This window comes from Elgaria multicarinata, chromosome 7 (genome assembly GCF_023053635.1).
Source record: "Elgaria multicarinata webbii isolate HBS135686 ecotype San Diego chromosome 7, rElgMul1.1.pri, whole genome shotgun sequence".
Classification (NCBI taxonomy): Eukaryota; Metazoa; Chordata; class Lepidosauria; order Squamata; family Anguidae; genus Elgaria; species Elgaria multicarinata.
In genome coordinates this window covers 77,261,981-77,286,500 of record NC_086177.1, presented here as the reverse complement: position 1 = coordinate 77,286,500, position 24,520 = coordinate 77,261,981, and the positions used below count along the sequence as shown (strand labels likewise).

At 40.0% G+C, this 24,520-nt stretch overlaps 1 protein-coding gene across 6 annotated transcripts in view; it reads right to left on the bottom strand.

The window, feature by feature from the left end:
• ZFHX4 (zinc finger homeobox 4) overlaps window positions 1–16,676 on the bottom strand; it is a 207,507-nt gene extending 190,831 nt beyond the window's left edge. For all 6 annotated transcript variants that reach the window (XM_063130863.1, XM_063130869.1, XM_063130864.1 and 3 more), the window contains exon 1: window positions 16,318–16,676. The gene's annotated coding sequence lies outside the window, so the exon portion shown is untranslated. The remainder of the gene's footprint in view (window positions 1–16,317) is intronic.
• Between the last annotated feature and the right edge of the window lie 7,844 nt (window positions 16,677–24,520).

Below are 24,520 nucleotides of genomic sequence, written 5' to 3'. Positions count from 1 at the left end.
TGTGCTTTACCAGTGAGCCGCAACACCTGATCTGGACAAAGAGTAAATAAAGACTGCAGAATAATACAAAAGAATTTCTTTTCCTTCAAGACAAAGCCATTATTTCAGATTTGATATTCCACTATTTAGAAAGCATATTCTCAATATTCCTAAGAGCTAAAATAATCCCTTCCTAATGCAGGGACCTATATAATATAGAACTATATAGACTATGGTCACAAACAAGCCAGTTAAAATGTGTATATCTACAACTGAAATTACTATTACTTACTGTGCAGTCCTATTGGGTTTGTGACCAGGGACCTTCTGCATGCAAAGCATGTGCTCTGCTACTGAGCTATGGCCCCTCAGCTAAGATAAAGATAAATTATCAATCATATAGAAGGGCAAGTCTTGTTAAAGAAGAATCAAGATAGCTTCTGAAAAGTCTTGCCTCACTAATCTTTTAGAGTTCTTTGAGAGTGTCAACAAGTACGTATAATAATTTCTAGAGGGGTATGTGTATAGGGGTGATCCAGAAGATATTGTTTACTTGGACTTTCAAAAGGCTTTTGACAAAATACTTCATCAAAGTCTCCTGAGCAAACTTAGCAGTCACAGGATAAGAAGAGAAGTTCTCTTGTGGACTGGTAAGTGGTTAAAGAAAAAGAAGCAAAGAGTAGGAATAAATGGACAGATGTAAAAAGTGGGGTCCCCCAAGGATTTGAATTGAGACCAGTGCTTTTAAATTATCTGGAGTTGGAGGGCAGCAGTGAGGTGGCCAGGTTTGTGAATGATACCAAATTATTTAGGGCTCTTAACACAAAAGGATCTCTCCAAACTGAGAGAATGAGTTTAAAATGGCAAATGTGTGTCAATGTAAGCAAGTATAAAGTGATGTACATTGTGGCAAAAATAAATAAATTGTAACTTCACATGTAACTACTGGGGTCTGAGTGGGTGGTTACTGACCAGACAGGAAAAGGATCTTGGCGGTTAGGTCAATGTAAATGTTGACCTAGAGTACAGCAGCTGTGAAAAGGCAAATTCCATGTTGGAAATTAGGAAAGGCACACAAAATAAAATTAGCAAAACTGTATTGGCTTTATGCAAATCTACGGTGCAACCACACTTTGAACACTGTGTACAGTTCTGGCCATTGTACCTCAAAAGGATATTGTAGACCTGGAGAAAGTGCAGAAAAGAGCAACCAAAATGATCACAGGCCTGAAACAATTCCCCTACAATATTTAGGGGGCTTTTTAACTGTGAGTGAGAAGTAACATGATAGAGACATACACTTATGCATGGTATGTAAAAAGTAGATAAGAGGAATTTTTCTTGGTCTCTCTTAATATTAGAATCCAGGGTCATCCAATGAAGCTGAATGGTGCTAGATTCATGTCTTGCTTCTGGACTTCCCACAGGCATCTGGTTAGCTACCATGGGAATACAATGCTAGACAAGATGGGCCTTTGCCCTGATCCAGCAAGACTCATCTTATGTTCTTATGAAAGAATCCCAACAGTCTTACTACTTTATTGGTGGTTGGAAGCCACTTTGAAAATTTGGTTGTAACCATTTTAAATAACTAAATAAAACATTAACATTATTTTCCATGGCCTATGCTACAATTAAAGCCACTTAGTGGAGAAGCCTTGAGTTTTATAAAGTTCAGGTAGCTCTACACCTAACAATTGCTAAGAACCACATTGTGACAGGATGAATAAAGGGCCAAATATTCTCTGTCCAAACCCAAACAGTCAGCAAAGACCATTCCTCTGCATGCCCTGTATAATGCAGCGGGGGGTGGGGGGGGTGAGGGTGGGGGATAACCATTCCAAACAATTTAGTAATAGGCTTGACATGAATGAAGGCCAGCCTCACATGATGAAACCTAGTGCTGTTTAGACTGAAATTCTGACAATTCAACCCATATAACATATGTAGTAAGCAGAAGTGCTCAATAGTCACAGATGTTTAACAGACTACCTATTTGAAAAAACACAAAAGACATTTCATCATTCTATCTTTACAGCAGGGTTGTCACCCTTTCCCCCCAGCAGGGCTCCTATGTGCTCAACCACCACACAAGGGACAAATTCTGCAACCCCAGATTACTGCCAGTATGCTTACACTTGTAAGAAAATACACTTACAACCAAAATAGCTGCATGCTCAGAATTACTGAATGCAGCTATTTTGTTTCTTAATGTGAAACAAAAAAGCATGGCTCCAGGACACTGCCACTGTATTCTTTCAAACGATCACTATCTGAACTGTCTCCTTACCTAGGAATCATTATGTGGGCCACAAAATTCATGTTAGCTAGGAGTCCTCAGACATAAATAGAGCAAGTGTGGGTACTGAGAGCTGCTTCATATTTTACAAATAAGTGGCAAAAAAGGAAGCACAAGTGACTTATGCTTCTTCTTTCCTTGCTTCTATTATGACATGGGAAGCAGTGTGGATCTCCCCTGCTGCTTCTTTATAACATACAAACCAGCCTTAAGGTGGCCAGTCTCTGAGCTGCATTGGAAAGGAGTCTAAGCTTCACTGGGGCCAGATGAAAGTTGGTTTCCAATATAAAGACAAGGAGCTATGATACGGTAATGTTTAGATACTGTGAATTAAAAATTCAGAGAGAAAAAACACACATCCATATGAAGTAAGAATGCTAAGTTCCATTCAGCTCTAATGAGTCTTTGTTACATTACCTCCCACAGATGTACACATATAACTAACTCCCAACTGAATGCTGAAAATTCAATAAGATGCAATTTCTCAAAATGTCAAAGATGCTATGTTTTTTAACATTACTATTAAGTCAACCAAAACAGATCTCAACTATATTAAAAACAGGCTCTGATGTAGTATATCAGATCATTTTTACTGGAACACGTGTAAATTTGCATCACTAAATTTAGTTAATACAATGCCTCACTATTTTAGTTATTGGGACGCAGCCTAGGGCTGTGTGACAGAAGTGGTTCCTCACCCCCCCCCCCGCCCCCCAACAAACTTCATTTTCCCAACTAATTCTGTTATGTTAGGGATTTGTGCACAGAGTTAGCTAATCCAAGTATTTCCCTAGAGCTGCATTTAAGCTATGGCCCACTCCCAGCACAAAAGTGTCTCCAAAAGCCCTTTCGCCCCCTTCAGCACTCATACGCTCATTGGTCCTGACATTTTCACTTCAGCCATGACAAATGAGCTGATAGCTGTGATCAGATTGCACACAAGTACTGCTTTATCTAAAGACATATCATTAACTCTCATCACTATCTTCCAGTATGATTCTTCTTTTGTTTAATTTGTTGTGAAAATGCAAGTCCATTTAAAGCATCTAAACCTTAAGTAACCACAAATAAACTTCACTAAATAAGAAAAGGGCAGATTTGGACAGGATCAGAACATGACTACCATTAACTAAATGTTTCTCAAGGGACTTAAGTAACTGTACTCAACCTCTGCCCTAGTGCAAACATGCCATTTGAAAGTCTTCTAAAGGTCCCCTCCCCCATGGTGAATTGCTAGCACTAGTGTACCCTTTTTTGAGAAACATAAATAAAGTGAAGCAATCAAACATGCCTAATAAATTAGGAAACCAATTTCTGTCTCTCAGAATGACACCAGCTATCTTTTGCAGTATAAGTTAACTTGCATGTGCATTTTGAACAAGTAAAATGTTTCACTTCAATGTTAATGAAATGAGTTCATCCCTTTAATCTGCAATAACAGCACTAAACTTAAACTATCTTGAAAGAAAATCACTGGGTTCAGTATGAACAGGGCAATCTTTCCATAAAGGCGGAAGAACCTAAGTTCCAGTTACACAGTTGTCATTGAATCTAGAAGCTTTGCAGTGTATATTATTTGTTGTAACTTTTCCTAGCGATTCATCTGAGAATAAACATAGAAGCAGAATCAACTGTAAACAACAGATCTTGGGAATGGAGGTCATGCTTTGAGGTAAAGTGCTATTCACTTCTGGACCATGCAAGGAGCTCTTTATTCCTGTTCTTATTGGAATCAGTTCCCCTTACTAGAGCAAGAACAAAGCCAAGTGCTCATGTGAGGTTTATGAATAAATCAGAGGTGAGCCACTTTAAGTGCCGCTTGTGATTTTCCTGTTGACAGTGAGCACTTAAACAGGCTTCTAGGACCAGCAACCCCTGGCAAATCTTAATAGATCCTAATCTGCACCCTGCTTCATTTCAGACAAGAAGTGATTTGCCCCATTTTTCTCAAGTCTTCACCTCTTGAATAACTTCTGTGCCACCTTCCCAGAAACAGAACTGTCCCACTTTAAATGTCAAACAATTATTAAAAAAGCACATCTTCATTTTTTCTTAGACAACCAAATACTGCTAGTAAAAAATACTATACACTGCAACTAATATACTAAAAATGGTATTTAGCATTTCAATAAATTACAAACTTATAAATACCGTAATGCTAATATTTCTCACAATCCATTAAATATTATTATTGTAAACCAAGGTGGATTAATTGGGGCTTACTCACAGATAAGTATATTTAGGAATGCAGCGTCCTACCTGTATTTAAAAACTAATTCAACATACTGAAACACGATATTTTAAATAATAAAATGAGGAGTTGGGGCAAATGATAACATGTCAGAAGATATTCATTCATTCACAATATGATGGCTAGGTCAAGCCACAGCAACATAAAAGAAAAAGGGCAGAATGCTTTGAGCCCATTTATGGTGTTTGACAACACTACATTTTAAAATTAAGGTTCAATGTTGTAATGTAATAATTAATGTTTTGCATTTTATTTTGTACATCTTAAATTTTTCTGTTATTGAACTGAATCTAGAACACAAATTGTTTATACTCTCAAATTATACTTGCATAATTTAGCACTCAAGTTTTTTATTTCTTAAGTAGTTCTTTAGATGTACAAGTAGTTGACCAATCCAACCACTTTGATCCATAATTTCCTGGACCAAAGGAATAGGGCCAATGAGAAATTGAACAGGAAACCTCTAGCAAGATCACAGTTAAAACAACATGATCAAAACCTGTTCATTCAACTATAGCAGATCAGAACTTCACTTCAAAACTGCAAGCCGTCTTGCTAGATCAAAGATTCAAAATAAAGGGACACTAGAGTTGTGCTGCATCTTCTTCAGAGTGCTGATGCATTGAAAAAAACCAGGGCTACTAATTCTATTCTATACTATTTTATGTTATGGAATAAGAAAAAGGGGACTAAACATGGTGCCTAACTGCCTCATGAAGACAGCTGTAGCAGAAAGGAGAGACATCAAACAGTGAAAGTTGCTCTGCACTTTCACCTAGATTTATCAACAGAACAGCTCTAGAAAAGTTTGGTTTTATTTGTTGTTCTGGGTCCTTTGTATCTTGAACTCAAACTGAATACAACAGAGAAGACTGTCTTTGAAGTTTTAAAGCAGATAACAGTGTGGTCTAGGACTGCAAGCATTTTTTAGCCCTGCCTTGTGCCTTTCATAGCAACCAGACATGATGAAATTAAATGGATGAAGCTTTTCTTCATCTCTTTATCTGTATATACCTGGAAAAAAACGTCACCTGCTTAATTTCTTATGCCTCTCTTCTCTTATAGGAATAAGACCAAAGCCAATGAAAAAGTTAGTAACCCTACAATTATCACAAGTTAAGTGTGGGATATTGTTGAAGCTACCAAAAGTAATCTAGACCTGCACTGGTATGTCAGTTTGCAAAACAGTTATAGGTGCCCAGTTACTTGTCCCCTTAGATTAGAGGACCTAGCTTCTTAGTGGTGCTTAAATTCTAAATTGACTAGTATAAGCTTTAAGGGTGCAATCCTATGCGTGTTTAGACAGAAAAATCGTACAACTCCCAACATGTAGTTGGGGCATGCTAGAAGTTGTATGACTTTTTTCTGTCTAAACATGGTTGTTTGTGCTCTAATTTCAGTCTGCACAAAACTGATGTACAGGTGTGGGTTCAAAGTAAACCACATTTAGTTTGCATGTCTAGTGCCTTGTGTAACTTGTTGATAGTTTTGCAATAAAAAAAACTACTGAAAGAAAAGAAAAGCTTAAGTTATTTGAATAGAAGGCTTATATTGGTCTTCTCATTATATTATTACTTATAGTAAGTTTACAAAAGTACAACTGAACTGAATTCATGGCTAGAGATGTAGGCCTTTGATTTTAACCCATTTCTTATGACATTTTTAGACTTGAATTAAATATGTATGTCTTGGATTAAAAATAAAGCATGAATTTTGTCCTAAATATCACAGTATTTTGTGTTTTGTTTTACGACACACACATGCACTGCCACTGCCATCTACATAACAAACATCTGTTTCCAGAATCCCCATGAGCTATTGGGGAATAAATATCTGCACTAATTTAGGGCACAATCCTATGCATGTTTAGGCAGAAATAAGCTATACAAATCCCAGCATGCCCCAGCCAGCACGGCTGGCAAAAGGGATACTAGGAGTTGTAGGATTTATTTCTGTCTAAACATGCATAGGATTGCACCCTTAATGTATTACACACAGAATCAAACCAAGCCTGGTTGAACCTAAAACTGGACAAAGCCCCCACCCACCCACGCCCACTACCTACAAACCAAACAGAATCTAAACCGCTAAGGTTACTGATTCAAAATAGGGTTCACCTAAGAATGACCTGGTGGTACACTCACTGACTCCAACTAGAATGAATCACAAGTACATAAAAATAATTATCTGGTGGATTTGTGTGGATTTTGGCTTCCACTGGGAAACTACAGGGAGGATGGAGACTTACTGTTTTAAGCCTGAAATCCTCAATAGAAGACCAAGAAGATAAGCAGCCTAGAGGCAGAAGAAGACATTTTGCACACTGCATAATGTTCTCCCATGCTGTACTGCCCATTCAGTATCTGTAGATCTTAAAGCTATTGTTGAAATGTTTGTTTCTAACCTTTGAACTAAAGGCTGGTATATACATGGCTGTTTATTAAGAAACCAATTATCTTGGAGGGACTATGTCTCTGGTAGTCAGGTGTGCAATGTCCCAGACAACACAGAGTGCAACAGCATCCAAATTCCTAGGCAAGGAACTCCAAAGGATAAAGGGACTCCTTAAACATGGTAGAGGATAATATGAGTGAGATAAATATATTAACCATATATATTTTATCCTGCTCCATCTCTGTCATATTCCAGGGTTAAGATCCAGTTTTTCCTCTCTCTACCTTATCTTTATCCCTTCTCCGTATGTTTCTGTTTTAAAGTTTACAGGATCTTCTGCCAAATATTTGTAATCACTGACCCTGTTCAGACAACATGCTAAGCCATGGTTGTTAAGCATTTCGAGCTAAACATTATGGCTTAGCATGCTATGTGAACCATTCCTAACCATGGTGGTAACATAACCAGGTTTAAACACACTCAATAACCATTTTTGCAAAAGGGTTAGTGGCCTAACCATGGCTTACAAGTCATCTGAACAGGCCCATTATTAAGTTCAGACAATTTCTTTGCAGTGATAATTATCGCTTTATGCAAATTACATAATAATGTGAGTATTTGAATTTTCCTACACATAAGCCAGAACTGAACAATGGCAGGTGTACCAAACTTTTATTGAAGTGAAAAGGAACCAAATCAGAAATCCTTTTCACAGATTAACTCAAGCTAGAACTGAATCAAAAAACTGAATGGCACGATTAGTGCAAGTGCAAGATATTTAACCAAAATGCATTTTTATTTTTATTTATATATAACATTCTTTACCATGAAAACTAGCTTCTGCTCTGTCTTTTTGTATCAGTTTGGCCTCAACTTAGATAAGGGAATTACCTCTTAAATATAGTCACGTGTTTCAGTCTAAACCTATAATTCTTGCACTATTGACCTGATCTTCATGGGAGTTGATATAGTCCAATCAGTTCAATGTAACAGCCATGAATATAGTATATCTATCTGTAAAACAGAAACTTTTAGGCAAGTTTTAAATAGCTCTCAAAATTAGTAAAAGCAAGTAATCTACCACAGAGATAAAATACCATCACCTTTAAAGCTGAAATTTCATTGAGAAGGATATATACATGCAAGTATGTCTTAAAATGGTAAACTTATTTCGCTCATAAAACTTAGCTCAACAGAATTCCTTTTCCTTAATATCTCATTTACAAAAATAAAATCTCCCTCTAGACAGGCTCTAGCATTCCAAACTTTTATGAGTGCAAACTTATTAAAGTAAGAAGAACAAAAAGGACTTATGAGAACACTGGAATAACAAAATCACAGAATGTGCTTATTATACAAGACATCCATGTTAATGGGCATATCCTAAACTTCTTTATATAGTCAAAAGAAATAGGCATTTTATTCCATAAGAACTGCAAGACCTAGATTTATGCAGACCACTAAATCTCACATACACACCCCCTCAATTGTTACAGTATTAAGACTGCAAATCTAAGCATACTTATAGCCAGAAAAGTAAGTCCTGTTGAACTCAATGAGATTAACTTCTCAGTAAACATATTTGGAATCTGGTAATTCAGACCTTGGTGTTTCATAGTAATTTATATTTAAACACACATGTGTCAAACAACAGTCTCTAGAATATCATGTATCCAAATCTATTGCATGCACTTAGAAACAAGTCTCACTGTGTTCTATGAACTTACTCTACATAGGATTGCAGCCTCAGTCTCAGTATATGTGGAGCCTAGGTTTCTGCCTGTTCAATAAGAATGTAGACTTCATACAAGCTAGCATTAACCCATTTGTTATCCAGTTGGAAAACTGCCAGTTAGAACACATGTTGCTTACTTAATAATATAAACTATTTTTTTTTATTTTAACGCAATTTTCTTTTGCAAAGTACTCAATAAGCATCTCTTACTTTAAATGGTCATCTTATTTATAGGTCTGTTATTTTAAAGGGGATTTAAAATATTTACAAAATTAGCGATCAACATTTGCAAACTTAAAGAATTTCTCTGACAGTCTCCAATGTGCAGTCTTTATGACCCATCTTAGATCGAACCTCTTTCTGACTATAGTTCCATACTGACCTGCCAACAAATATTTACTTATTTTGTAACATGCATTAGTCCATCAAAATAGTATTCAAAATTGTACCACACACAAGTTTTCTGATCGAACATATACAGCAAGTTGTTATATAGTAGATTCAAAATATTTTCCCTATTATTATTCCAAATAGTTACTGTGACCTGAAAAACTAAAAATACTTAGCATGCAGTCATATAAATAATTATTTCTCCACACTGTATCTGATTTTCATATGTATCACAGGTGTTTGGTTTTGTTTTAATTCTTAGTTTTTAAAAGTCAACCAACACTTAGGCTGCAATCCCATACTCACTTACCTGGAGCACATTCCACTGATTTCAATGAGACTTACGTCTGAGTAGACATGCATAGGATTGAATTGTTAGGTTGCAATCCTTTACAGACTTACCTTGAAGTAAGTCCCATTTTACTCAATGGTGCTTACTTCTGAGTAGACATAAATAGAATTGTACTGTAAGTGTATTTTAACTGCCTCAGTTACTGTTGAGAGCATGTAATTAGAAGCACAGATCACATTGTCAACAGCTAACCAATTACAGTCATAGCTTTAGGCCTCCTTCTGGTCCCATTTAAGTCAATAGATATTTTATCACTGCCTTTGATAGGAGAAGGGACTAGGTCTTTAGTGACATGACTTACGACCCTATTGTCAACTATGTAAACATATCAAAAAACAAATACTAAAGCACACTAAGAAATTTAGATGTAAAAAGTTTTATTCTATCTGATTTTATTTAATCTATCAATAGGCTCAAATTGATACAATTACTATTTTGTACCCTGAAATAGATACCACACCATTATACAGTTCACATACATTCAACATCTATTTCTTTTCTACAACAAAAAACAGCACCAATTAAAACAGCTAAAACCATACCTATAAATTGCAGGTTCAATAAACTTAACTCATTATTGCCTCCTTGATGTACACATTCCACTGATTTTTAAAATAATTTTTCACCTTTGCCCCCTCCCCACAAGTAAGCACTGAGAAAACTAGATACCCAATAGTCAATATTTGATTATCCTGTAATGTTTCTGCTACATACAAACCTGTGTCTATCATCTTCTAGCTGCACATTATCATACATATTCATCAGCATGATGATGGAAATTCAAGGCATCTTATAAAGTTGCTGAAATCTGAGCTTCTGCTTGTTTTCTCAAGTCTTGGACAAACATAACTTTAGGGAGAGCTGAGCAGAGGCATAAAGAAAGAGAAGCTTGCATTTTCGTCTTCCTTTCATCTTAGTCATTCAGTCAAGCATTCAGTGCTCTATTCAGCAGAGCTTTTCATTATGCAAAAAAATGCTAATCCTTTCCGATGCTTTCACACTTGTATAAACCCCCATTCCTTCCACTGAAAAGCAATTATATCAGTTTACCTTTCTGTCAAAAACAGGATTAATATTCCAAAACCCGAATCTCTTTTGTTTTTCTATCTTTTGCTATAGGAAACTAGAGATTATTAGAGGACATTTTCCTTAGAGCAAGAATACATTATTTTAAATATGATTCTGTTAAGCCAAAGAAGAAAAGGAGAGGGGGGGGGGCTTCAGTTGCTGCGGAAACTCCTTTCAGTGACAGAACTGACCTTCCCTTTGCAGAGGCCTGAATAGAATGAGCCTCACTCTGGTCTATTAATCAGAAACAAATTATGAAAGAATGTGGCTGGACTGGTTGACACTATCCTGTCTTGGGAGACTCAGTAACAGCCTAGTAACAATGTCCTCTTCATGGGTAATGAACAGCCATGACAAATGGGGGCTGAGAAACTATTTATTTGCATATGCAAATTGTCACACAAAGGAAACATGTACAAACAAGTGTCATTGTAAGGTGGATTAGGCAAACAACGCTTTCTTTTTAGGACATTCTGCAGCCCAGAACATTAGTCAGCACAATTAAACCAGTCTCCATGGAGACTAATGAAATTTCACCATGGTATGAGTTAAATTAGATAGCTAGTTATGTGTTTCCACAATCCAACTTGAAATCCATTATTGTCTCAGAATAATACAGCAATTGTACCAGACTGATCTTTGCCAGTTCAACAAGCTCCTAAGTTGACAATTTGCATATGTTAATATAATTAAGCACTAATTACATGAAACCTGTACATATTCACATGCACTTTCCCTGGGCACTTCTCAATTGAACCTTGGCCAAGTTTTTAACCCTTTGAGTTATTTGGGAATAGGGAAGCTCTGCCTTGTGGGTACAGCCCCAAGGCAGATGAAGGAAAAACTCTTCATTTTTAAATACAAAGCTTAACCTGACTTCTCATATTCCCATCAACAAAGCTAGAAAATATTTTCAGAAATGCTACGAGAGGGGGCTCTCTAAAACCCCGGCACTGCTACTTTTTAAAAAGGGTATGAAAACACTCAACATTAGGCTAAATAAAGTGCTACAGATTCATTTATTGTCACTGCCATATCTTGAAAGTTCAAAATTGTCACACACAAGCTAGGGCTGGATTTGATGTCAGTGCTGTGACAGCAATAAAAAGGGAACGATGAGAGGAAAAAAAGAGCAGCCAGGAACTAATGAGCTTTACATAAATATATGCTGAAGCAATTAAGCAGTGTTAATTACTATGACAGCAGTTAATTGAATATAATTAGATATTTTAAGCCACTGACTAATGCACAGTTAAGATTAATTTTATTGAGATTAATTGTAAATAAGAATAGATTAACCGTGTTTTGACAGGCAAGCAGAAGAGCAGGAATCAGCACAGACCCCCCAAATCATGTATTATTTTAATGTCACACCTCAGAATTATCTGGTCAATAAACATGACTTTTCAAACCCAAACAGACAGGAATCTTGAAGGCAAACAAATAGTTTGCAGAAATTAAAGAGTCTTTGTCCTTTTTTATGTGCATTTCTTTTAGCAGACTAAATTAAGTGAATCTGGTGTACAGTTTTAGGAAGGAACATTTCACACTGAATGGAAAAAATGTTCAATCACATACAAAATCCATGCAGCTGTGCGGAACTTGGTCCAGGTGGTCTAAGCCTATAAAACACCATCAAATTGATAGAGAATAGGGCCTTCCCAAAATATGATAAAGTCGCAACCTTGTACGTGACCTAAATTTTCTGCTATCTATGTTTTCCTCCTTGATCTCTTTCCATTTTTAACTATTCATGAATATTCAAAAGACCACTCTTAAAAAAACAACACCATGAATGCACATCCACTTTAAGTCTAAAATCTCAGTAAAACGTCCCTTTGCTTAATTAATACAATGCAACTAACATCACTCATGCTAAATAGCAGACTTTTTATATCATTTTTGTTAATTAGCTTGAAAAGCTTATTTTTCGATATTCTATTTTTAAAAGATCTAAAGAATACTCACTGTAAAATAATCCAAGCAAGCTATTATTGGGAATTTTATATATGCATAAGAATGTTAACAAATCACTAACAAGAAAGGAGCCTCAATTGATTTCAAAATAAATCAATAATTGATTAACACAATATTTTTAAAGCACTACAATGTATATCATATAAATGTATATATTCAATACCTTTTTATCTCTAAATTGAGAAAGGCTTTATAGTATTGCGCATGCCCCTATATTGACTATCAACTTCTTTGCAATGCCTTTCGTCTTTTAGAGTGAAAATCCAAAAATGGTCTGTGAAACAAGGCTACAACAAGCCATTCTGCAGTGAAAGATTTTAAATCATCCAGCCTCTTCTAATAGACTTGAGACTTATTGAGGTAGAAACCATAAAAAATGAAGAAGGGAAATTTAATCCCTGAAATATTGATTTGCACATTAATATCATATAGGCAGAGGGCAATTTGGCTTCATGGAAATGACACATTGTCGACCCTTGGTGAAGTCAGAGCCAATCTAACTGCTGAACATGTCTGAATCTCAAGAGTTATTAAGGGCTTCCCTTCTTGCCTATATGACTTTTCTCCAGCCTACCAATGCAATCTTAAATGTATTATCTTTAAGAAATAATTGTAAAACCTCAGGGGTTTTCCAGTTAATGGAAGGAAGGCTAAACCACATCAGATTCTGAAATGCAACATTAAACCCTTGCAATCAACAAAACCACCTCAATTCTCATCCATCCAGTGCAGGATCTAATACTGTTATTAGAGATAATCAAATTTCATTGTGTAAATTTAGGCTCATGGTCAGAATGGAAGCAGTAAATTCTGCAATATTAAACAGTGATTTTCTCAGCACTTCTTTACATGGTCTCTCCTGGCGAACAATAAAATATTTTAGTTTAGAAACACAACCTCACATCTGCTGTGAAAGATACAAGGGATACATATCTATTCCTTACCAAATGCATTTTAGAAAACAACCTAATATCACTCCTAAACCTACCAAGCAGGTACTACCACTACTACTATGGGGACTTATACAGATAGGTTTGCCTGACCTTTCTTTGTTCTTTGGGTAGATTTCACTTTTGAAGATTTATGACTATTTCCTTCTATTTAATTGACCTTATATGTTCATTTCCATAAGAAGGAAAACAACTGAATACATGTTTACAGAGCAGAAACCCTTCAAAGCCCAAGGCAATGCCTGTAGGATGCTACAGCCACAGTGTGTAGAACCTACAGTATGAATATTCAGCCAGGCTCAATGAATAATCCGAGTGAGCCCCAGCACTCAAGCCAGGTGCAAGAGGTTAAAACAGCTGGCTAGCCATCTTTCATTTTGGTGTACCTTCCTGCTGCCTGAAACTGCCTGATATTCCTCACTTATTATTATTATTATTATTATTATTCCAGTTGTATTCTGTCTTTCTAGGATCCTATCACAGAGAAGAAAAGGAAACTCCTTCCAAGTAGCAAGTGGAATAGGAAATGGAACAATAATATTTAAAAGATTTTTTTCCTTTTTTCCTCCAACCCTCCAGCCCTGTTTATTTTAAGAATTTTCCATTGCCCCCTCTTTTCTATCTAGTCTTTAAAAAACAAAGTCCCTTTTCACTAGCTTTGTTCTGTCAGTTTTGTCAGTAAATAGAAAGTAAAACAAGGGTTGATGGCACTGAGAGTGTTACATACCCAGACTGTGTTTTTGCATTGCTCTCAATGGAAGCGATCGATGCCCATGTCACAGTGGTGTCCCAATCGCAGCCAAGTCTCTGCCTCAATCTAACCAACAGGCAGGGCTTCCAAGGCTGCTGCTCACTACCTCTTCCTTCCATCCATCCACTTAGACATCCACCAAACTCTCAAAGAGAAAATAAACTACAATCTGCTCTTCAACCACTGCTCCTAAGGATCGAGCCACTGGAAATCCTTCCAAAGGGGAATCACAATTTCAAATATAAATATAAGAGATATTTATCCACCTTCAACATCATCAACCCTCTCTTTTTTCTCCTCTGTCTCTCTGTCCCTCTCCCTCTCCTTTGCCAGCTACCTGATCCTTGATTAAAAATGGAACAGGGTTAATAATAATATGAAAAAGGCGATCAGAATGGAGGAGAGGAAATGCAACTGTCAGATAGAGGGATAGTCAGACTTCCTGGGTGACCCTGGCTGGGTCTGGCTCAATGTAAATCCACCATCTTCAGCCTGGCAAGTTGTCTTTGGGTTGAGAGGCGCATTTTTTTTATTATTTTTTTTTGGTGGTGGGGAGGGTGGAAGGGGGTGTTATGTTTGCGATGTATGCCTTGGTACCTAAGGTGGAAGAAGAGGAGGAGGAGGAGGAGAACAGGAGGAGGAGGAGGAGGAGGGTGTGTGTTATTGAATGGGAGCGAAAAAGCCTCCTCCGGACGGCGCGGAGGCTGAACCCGGCTTGCTGAGCCTCCTCTCTCGGCTGGGCCCAGTGCCCCGAGCAGCCGATGAGATCGAGACCCCCCTCCCCCTCCGGCTGGCAGGTAACAAAAGAAATACATAAGCGTGTGTTTTTTGGGGGGTGAAGGGCAGGGTTGGGGCGCAGGAGGGCAGGGTGGGTAGGTTGGGGGGCAGCAGCCGTAAGCTGGCATCGGTGGGGCAAAGTTTCCGCTCCCCATGTTTACAGACGATTGTAAGGTTGCAAAGGCAGGAGGGGGAAGCAGAGACGCGCCTGCCATTAGCCGCCGTGCTAAGGGATGCACTCGAGGAGACCGGAGCAGACCCAGAGCCGCTGCATTGGAAACGAGTAGCGTACTTATCTCACAGCCCGCACGGAAGGAAGGGGGGGGGGGGGAGAGAGAGACACGATTTTAAAAAGGGGAGAAAACAGAAAAGAAAATCTTGGCAAGAGTCCGATTAAAACAACGCCGGAGCCCAACGCGGGGAGGGTCGGAGCTTGGGGAGGGAAGGAGCCTGCTGCCTTTTCACAAAGGGAAGCGATGGTCATAGCTTCCCCAGCCCCGGCAAGCAGCGGCTAGAACAGCACCTCCGGCGACCGAGGGAGCGAGGCAGGCAGCCCGGCTATGGGCAGGGCGCAGCACGCTAGAAACGGACACAACAGGGAAAGCGAGCAGCACGCTTCTCTAACGGGCTCCTCTCTACCTCTCCTCCGGCTGCCAGCGACGGCACTAGCCCTGCCCGGCTGCTGCAAAACGCAGCACCCCACATCTAAATCGCGCGCGCACGCACACACACACAGAGACACAGACCGGGGGTGGGGGCTCAGTCCCACTGGCACTCGCACCCCTTACATCCAAAACCAAAGACGAATCTCTGACCCCCAAAGGCACCCCAAACTTTCCCCAGAGGCATCACGCTCCGGAATCTGGGGTTAAAGGGGTGGAGGGGGTGGGGAGAGAAAGAGAATGGATAGGCAAAGACTTTTGACAGCCGTGCCACGGTTCCAAATAAGACCATTTCCCAGCTCGATTTTTTTTTAAAAAAAAAGCACCAAAAAGAATCTCTTCTGCCAAACCTTTAAGATCCTTCACTTAATCCAAAAGTTACAGCCTGAAAAAGCGGACACCCCCACCCCACCCTCCCGGAATTTAAAAGAGAGAGGAGAGTGAATGAACCCCTCCTTCCCTAAAGCGGTACCTAAAAATGGGGAAAGAGGCAGAAAAGGGGGGTGAGAAAGGGAGAGATAAAGAGGATCTGGGGATGGGAGTGTGTGTATGTGTGTGTGCGAGAGAGAGGGAGAGAGAGTGAGAGGGAGAGAGAGGGAGAGAAAGAGGCAGGCAGAGAGGGAGAGCGAGAGCGAAATATCAAAGATTGTGCAAGATCAGCCTGGAAAGATAATCGATACTCGACCTAAATTTAACACAAACTACTCAATAAAAGTTAAAGAAAAAACTTACTTTCCATTTCCCCTCGCAGTTCTTACTGGATCTTCGCCTCTCTGTTTTGTTTTGCTCTATTTAGTTAACAGCTGATCACATCCAAGTAAACGACAGAAGGTTCATTAAAAATAAAAAAAAATAATCCTCCAACTTTATTGGGTGAAAATAAAAATGATTGAGCAAGAAGTGGGGGGCATGGAGCGGTCCTTTGGGGTCCGGGAGTTGTTAAAGCATGTGGCGACCGCGGTCTCGCTGTTTGGTTGTGAAGGGGTTGGGAAAAGGAGGAAAGGAAATGAAAATCCGATATGTCTTTATTCTGCTAATTATTATCGTTTTAGCCCTGTTTAAAAAAATGGCTGATTAAGTTGAGTGCGCATGTCTTTGTGTGTCTATTCCCGATATGCACTCTGGGAATGAGAGAGAGAGAGAGCAGAGGGGGGGGGGGGGAAGAGAGAAAGAGAGAAGAGAGAGGTGTAATTAGTGAGGTGATCAACATTCTCCAGACTGCAAATGACGCGCAGCCCGGACTTACTGCCGCTGCTGCTGGGGGCTCGTAGGGGCTGCGAGAGCCACACCACTGGCCCCAAAGCAGAACGGGCAGTAGGGAAGCAGCTCATGGACACAAACACAAGTCTGCAAACTTCATTAGTAACACAGACACACACACACAGACACACAAATAGATGGCTGGGGAAAATTAGAGAGAGAAAGAGAGAAAGAAGAGGCAGAGAGGAAGGAAAGAAGATTTGCTGTTCTTAACTGCTCAGGAATGTGAAAAGATATGGGTGCAAATTAATTATTCCTCCCACCAGGGAAGTTCTTTCTTTCTCTCTCTTCTCCCCCCCCCTTCCTTTTTTTTTTTTTTTTTTTTTTTTAAAGGAAGAAAATATGCCTGGGATAATGAATGTGGAATGTGCCTCTGTATGGAAAGGGAGTGAGTCTGAGATCGGAAATTTCTACTCTTATAGCCATAGAGAATCATTTACATATTATTGAGGATTTATTTACACACACACACACACACACACACACACAGTACATAGTGACATTATATATCTCTAGTATCTATAGCTCATGTATACACATAAGACATATGCATTATTGCATACACACATGGCAGTTTAATCTCCCTGGTGTAACTGGTCGAACAGCTCAACAAAACTAAGTTTATAACAGCAAACAGTATTTTTAGTGTGTAATAGCAACAGTAAACAGATTTAGCAAAGCAAAAGCTATCCTAGCCCAACTACCTGCCTTCTCCCCATGGAAGCAGAAAAAGAGGGGTTATGTTTGTCTTTAGGATTATCAGAGAAACTGCTTGATATGAAAAGAAAAGATGGTATTGACTATAAGCAATAATGTATAGGTACTATTATAAATAGGAATCTCCCAGAAATCTTCTCTTGCAAGGGAGGAAAAGCAATCACTTCTCATTTGAAAATCTAATTATCTTAACCTAATACTACAGATGTGATGTGAATATGAGTGACACTTTCATTAAAATATAATTAACTAAAACTAGGAATCGAGATACTTTTAAATACCCCCTAGTGAAGATTAAAAATCATGTCTATTCAAAGAGCATCCAAACACACTGCAGGGGCACCTGCCTCCCCACTCCCTCCACACACACACACATTATAGAAATTGAAAGGCCAAAAAAAAGATCAGTAAGTAATACTTAAATATAAGGGATATTTACAATCTCAAAGACCCTGCGCAGGTGAACCATAACCTTGGAGCTGACAGTGTCTTTGAAGTTCCTGATTCCTGGGATACACGTCAAAACCTTGTCTTAGGCCTTAAGCACTAAATACCAACAGAAAGCTTTAATACAATCCCCCATAAAAACAAGGTATAAATATGCATCTTTTGGGGGCCTTAAACCATCCGATTTAGAGAAACATTTGGCAAATCCTGAAGCTAATACTAAGAGGAAAATCTCCATCTGATGATGAATGAAGGGCTTGCCAGGAAAGGGAAGGCATAGGCCAAAGATAGGGAGGCGCGGTGTGAAAAGCAGATGTTTTAAGGTCACGGTGAAGGTCCCTCAGAATTGGGAGGGGGGAAATGCCCACTTGGAAGTCCAGTTCTCCATGGGCAACCTAAAACATATTGGGACTTCATAGGAATGGACTGAAAAGTAACTACATCCAGCAAATTTCAGGAAAATCTTTCAGCCCAAGATTTAATGTCAAGGACAGGGCACAGGAGACTTCTGGAAGTAACTTGATCTCGCTTGAGATTTAGACCTACTTATCAATGAAATAAAAAGGAAACTGTACATGGAAATGCTTTGTGCGGTATCAAAAAGCTGAGATTAAAAAAAAGAAAAAGAAAAAAGGAAATGATAGTCTGCACTATTGTTTGTAGAGGGACCAGCAATGCTGACAATGGCTAACATGCAATCTCCCAAACCCGTTTTTTCCCCAGTAAGATGGGGGGACTTAGAAAAGAAAGAGGTGACTTTAGCTCTTATTGAAGCGGAAGGAGAATCTCGGCTAGCAGGATACATTGGCCAGTCAAGGACATGTCTAAAGGATGGCAGTCCATTTCCTAGCCCTGGAGACAATTAAATCCAGTCTGATGAAGGAACACCTGAGCACAATGCCTCTAGTTCAAATTCAAGTGAAGAAACAGATACAGTTTATATAGCAGGAGCTTAAGGAAACGGAGAGAATGGTGTTGCAAAAATCCTCCTCTTATAAATGTCTACTGCTTTTAAAGACAAGATTATTAGAAACTCCGGTGGTCAGTTGATCACACAAGCCACTTTTTGATGCAAATTTTCTTCTTGCCCTCATAGGATTGTAGTTTCTTTTTAACAGTGGTTCTTTCCAGCTAAAGGAACAAAGAGGGATACAAGCATGAACTGAGAAAAGAGAGTCCAGTTTTCCAGGTTTCTTCCATCACTGTTTATTTCTTCCTAACGTTTTTGTCTCGCTCCCCACTCACCCCACCCTTCACCTCCTTTTCATCTTTTTGTTCCCAAGCCCCAGCTTTTCCTAAAATAGTAGCTATCGGGATGGAAAAGGCACTCTGGGATGCTAACAGTTTAGAAGAAACCCCGGGATCGCCACGTAGCTAGGAAAAAATCGAAGGAGGTTAATTCCGAAAGGCAGCAGCAGGTTTTTTTTTTGGAGGGGGGGAATTTGAGCAGAGCGCGGCTCTGGCAGGAGAGGCAAGCAGCAGCCAGGAGCACCCGGGGGCTGGATCGTTGGCTGGCTGTTCAAGAGGGTTCCCCAGAAGCTCGGCCAGGGCTGCAAGCTGCTTCCCCCTCCCTTCCTGGCTCTCCTTCTCTTGCTTGCTCAGCTGATCGCCCCCAAGACCTCTGCCTAACCTCTCAGCTCCTTTTTTTCTCTGATCCCTAGGGCACCCCTCCCAGGAAAACTTCTCAGGGCAACCCACCCAGATACCGGCCCGGGGGTGGGTGGCCCTTCCCCAAGGGGAAAAAATAAAGTAGTATCAACTTCCAAGCAAAAAGGGAGAGGGAGGAAGGGGGAGAGAGAGAGATCGGTTTAATGACGTTATATTTCATGAAAGGGGGGGGGGGATAGACTGTCCGGTGTCAGATGCCATTCCCACGAACCTGAGCTAAAACAACTTACTGGACCTCCAGAACAAGGGTTTAAGAACCAGCTCTGGCCACTCTCTATCAGACAAAGACCGTGCCAAGGCAGCTGAGAGACTTTTGCACTGGTCGCCTTGCCTTCGCCCAAACCAGAGCAGCGGACGCATAGGGCCAGGAGGAGGATATACATAATTACAACCTCCCCTCTTTTTAATAACCCGACATAATTCCCTAATAAATGGTCCGCCTCCCCCTCCCCCCTTCAGCCCAAGGGAAAGAGGATCCGTGCCTTTTGAAAGCGCTCCCTAAGTCTATAGATGAGCTCAGTTTGAAACGAGGTATTACAAGATCTCAGTGTTAGAGACCCCTTTATCTGAGCTACAGACACTTTCAGATCCCTAGACCCCCTCCTTCCTCTGCCTTTTTGTTGTCTCTTTTCCTCCCGGGGGCTATTTGACAAAGGCAGTATGTTAACTAACATTTTTGTTTAACTCAGCAACTTCGTTTCAAAACACACTTTGAAAAACTGAGAGCAATCTTCGGGACCTTTTGGAAAGGAGGGGAAGTTGACACTATGGCAAAACTACAAGAATTGCCAGTATTGTTTTCTTTAAAAACGCTCCCGAACTCAGCAAGATCTTTAACCAGATTAGTGGAAATGACAGCTGTCTTTTTGTTTTTGTCTTTTAAAAAAGCATCACCAAATACATTTCATAACTGTCCATTGCCCAGCACAGTTCTAAGACCGCAGAATCTGTATTAAACCACGATGCAAGGAGAAAGGGAGGGGTGGGGAGAGATCGCAATAAAATCCGACCAGGCCAGGCATCCCGACAAAATTGTGCCTGATAACGGAGGTAGAGTTCCTGATTGGCCTTTTCGTGTGGTGGTGGTGGCTTGAGCTGCACAAAAAGACTCGCACGCCGACGCTACCAGAAATAAAAGCTTCTATTGCTGGCGTGTCCACCTTCTCCGGAGCCTTAAGCAACAATTCTTCCGCAGCTGCCTTCTTGAGTAGGTCGCGGGCTTTAAATACCCTGAACCTGAGCTTCTTGGCTTGGATGGGAAAGGGAAACACGCGCGCGCGCGCACAGACACACACACACACACACACTGCGAGAGGTGGGTGAAGGAGCCAGGCGCCCTCTGGGCTTTTAGAGGTCAGCGCTTTGACAGTGCTTTGACCTCCCTTCTCCTCTCGGCAACCGCCCTCGTGTTTATAAACAAAAACAGCCAGGAGGACTAGCCCCAAACAATAGCAATTCACCAACTTCACAGACACTTCACTAGCTCTTATGCAAATCCCGGAAAACGACCGCTTACCAACAACCCTTTCCTTCCCCACAGCACAACAAGCCCCTGCGGAAAGCCCCAGAGCCTACTTCCAGCAGTGATATAGCCAAGGGAAATGTTTTACCTTCTATTTTGAAAAGGAGGGCGGCGGGGGGGGGGGGGGAGAGAGAGAAACACGAACTGAAACGATCGGATAAGAAAAGACTAAATTTACAAAAGGGGGGGGGACCCCAATAAAACTACCCACCTTAGTGTACAGACAAGAAAGTAAATTTATACCTAAATCCAACAGTTCACAGTGCCAATAAAATAGGAATCTTTGTTGTACAAGACAATATGCTAAACTACCTCTGCGGCAAACAGTGATTATAAAATACCCAGGAAAAAAGTTATTTTCGCCCAAGGAGCCAAGTTTTCAAAAGAAAACGTGTAGATTTTACAACTAAATAAAAGCCACCACCTCTGTGTTGTCCGTAAAAACTACACATAAATTAAAAGAACCGTTAAAAGAAAGCCTGAAGCAAGCAACATCTGATCTGACTTACCGAAAAAAGAGGATAATTTAAACCACATTTAATTACAAAAGCAGTAAGCGAAAAGTAAATCAATCAATGCTTTCTCTCAAAAATGCTGTCCGCCAAGGTATAGAAATTATCATTCTTATAGTTCTGCATTAAAGGCTAACTGAAACTCCACTCTTCAAGAACTGATTACCCAGAGTAGGGGGGGGGGGGTACAAAACCAAGGAGGGGAATGGGGAGACACACAAAAACAAGCTTCTAACGATTTTCAAATTTTTGTTTAAAATGATGACAATCAGAAAAGCCTGATAAAAAAGGTTAAAGAAAATATACCTCAAGAGGAAAAAGACCATCTCCTTTTCTTCTTTGTCTATCAGTCTCCAGTTAAAGCATATGGAAAATGTTTTCAAAATGCCTAGATTTGGCACATTGTCATTGCAAAGAGAGGAGCGCAGTGATGCTGTTGTAGAAAATGGGAAATAAATTCAGGATTGGGTGCTGCCTCCTTCAATGCGGATTTATCTAAGTTTAATTTAATATTCCGCAATCACTGTATGATCGCATATAATTCACCAAGATTTTAAAGGGCTTTGCGTAAATACATGAACTATGGGCACCAAGTCATCTAACCAGATTAGTTCTTTTTCATTTGTGTTTTTTTCTCATTAGATGTACTTTAAATTGCAAGTGCAAATAATAAAAAGGATGGAATAATAAGGTTTGGCTAGGCAAACGATTAGAGAAGGCACTGGCTTTAGTAAAATCATTCAAAACATAAAATCAAAAAGCACAAAACGGTTGTTTGTAAAACACTAAACCTTTAATCGATTTATTGGCATCCTGATCGATTAGATAAACGGAAATCTATACCAAACATACAGGCATTTAAAACATTTCCCTCTCATTTCTAAACAAAACTTTTCTTTACCTCAGAGAAAAAATCTTATCAAACGACTAACAGGAAATTCTTCAGATATCAAATTACGATAATAAAATTATTTCCACATGGAAAGGGATAATGACAATGATGATAGTAATTATAATAATGAATAATTCAACAGCCCTTTGACATATATAGAAAACCTGATTCAGAACAGCCCTTGAGAAGAGCTAGTTTTAGGGGGAAAACATTTTATTAAGAGAAATTGACTTGAAAACTGACATTTTCAACTAGACTGACAATTTAGGGGTAACTGTTAAAGTTATGCTAATTTCCCACACTATCAAAAGAAACCCTGACCAGTGTTCACCGAAAACGTTGCCCTTTCAATCGAGTTACTATCTATTAGTAAAAATAAATATGTAAATACACCAGACCCATCTGAATTATAGGAACAAATGTGTGTCTGCATGGAAGAGGTGGTTAAGATTGAAAGGGGGTGGGGTGGTTTCCCCCTTAATAATCCATTTATGTAGTCCATATCGTGCTTTTCAGATCTCAAGGAAAAAATTGCAAGCCATAATATATTTTACTGTTTAGGTAAAAGAATAAGAGAGTGGGGGGTGCAATCCGAAGCAATGCAGCAATCAGAGCTTGTGGCATTCTGGCTGCGTGAAGAGGAAGTGTTGCTGTAACGGGTATTATGTTTATTTGATAAAGAAAATCAATGAAAGTGGCTGTAAAGTAGTTAGTGAGGCGTGTGTTTGGGACTCGGGTTGAATAGTGACTCCAGCGGGCTGGTCGATCAGCTCTAAGAGCTCTGGAAATCTACCCTAACCCTCCGTCTGAGCTCTTCCCTCTCTCTCTCACACACACACACTGCTGCACCTCCTCGAGTCCAGGGGACTTCTCTCTCGCAGTCTCCTCCCTCTATCCCTCCCTCCGTCGGTCTCTCCCCTTCCAATTTCCCAATGGCATCTTTATCATCCCCCCACCCACCCCGACACACGCACACTTCTCTGCTGGGTCTGTAGCCTTCCTCTTACCCCACCGATTCTTTTCATTCTCTTCATCCTTTCTCCCCCCACCACATCGCACCTACCCTCTGACTTCTCATCTTCAGCTAGGTTGTTCAGCGACCCTCCATACTGAAGGGCTGCATCCCCTATTCCTCCCCCATACCAAAGTTCCGTCTCCCCGCCAAGTCTAACGGGGCGGGGGAAGGGAATCCTAGAGGCTCGGCTTGTGTTGGCAGCCAGGAATTTGTTTTAAATGCCAGGGGCGATCAGCCCTAGAAGTAATAACAGAGTACCTTTCAGCATGTGCAGAGTGCCTCTGTCACCACTGAGGAAACACAGCAAGCCGCACACGTCTGGGATCAGGGGGCAGAGTTTCCATGGCAGAAGGCACTGGCTTCCAAGAACCTCTCATTTTAGAAATTACACACACACACACATACACACACACACAGTGAATAAGAACCGGCATCACCAACATCACTATCGTATACATGTTTACTTGGAAGTCATCCCCACTGCTTTCAATCGGATTTATTTCCAAGAAAGCATACCCAAACCTTCATTTCGTGTCGATATATTTCGGAACAGAAAGAACTCCACTGTGAATATAGAAATATCCTGCTCTCTTAATGGGAGGAGGGCAGGGAAGGAAGAAAAGGATTTTCGTCTTCTAAACATTTAAAAGGATTCTATCTGAGAAAGGTCCACAAAATATTTAAGCCTATGCACTGGTACTTACACCAGCTGGCTCCCATTAGGGCTGTCTAATCTCCAGATGTCACTGGTGTTTTAACAATGCAACCCTATACATGTCTACTCAAAAGTAAGTCCCACTGAGTCCAATGTCACTTAGACCCATGAAAGTGTGTATCCTTAATCAATTTGCTGCCCGACCCAAGTAGGTTGGCTTGGAAGAAAGTCCCATTGAGTTCACCGA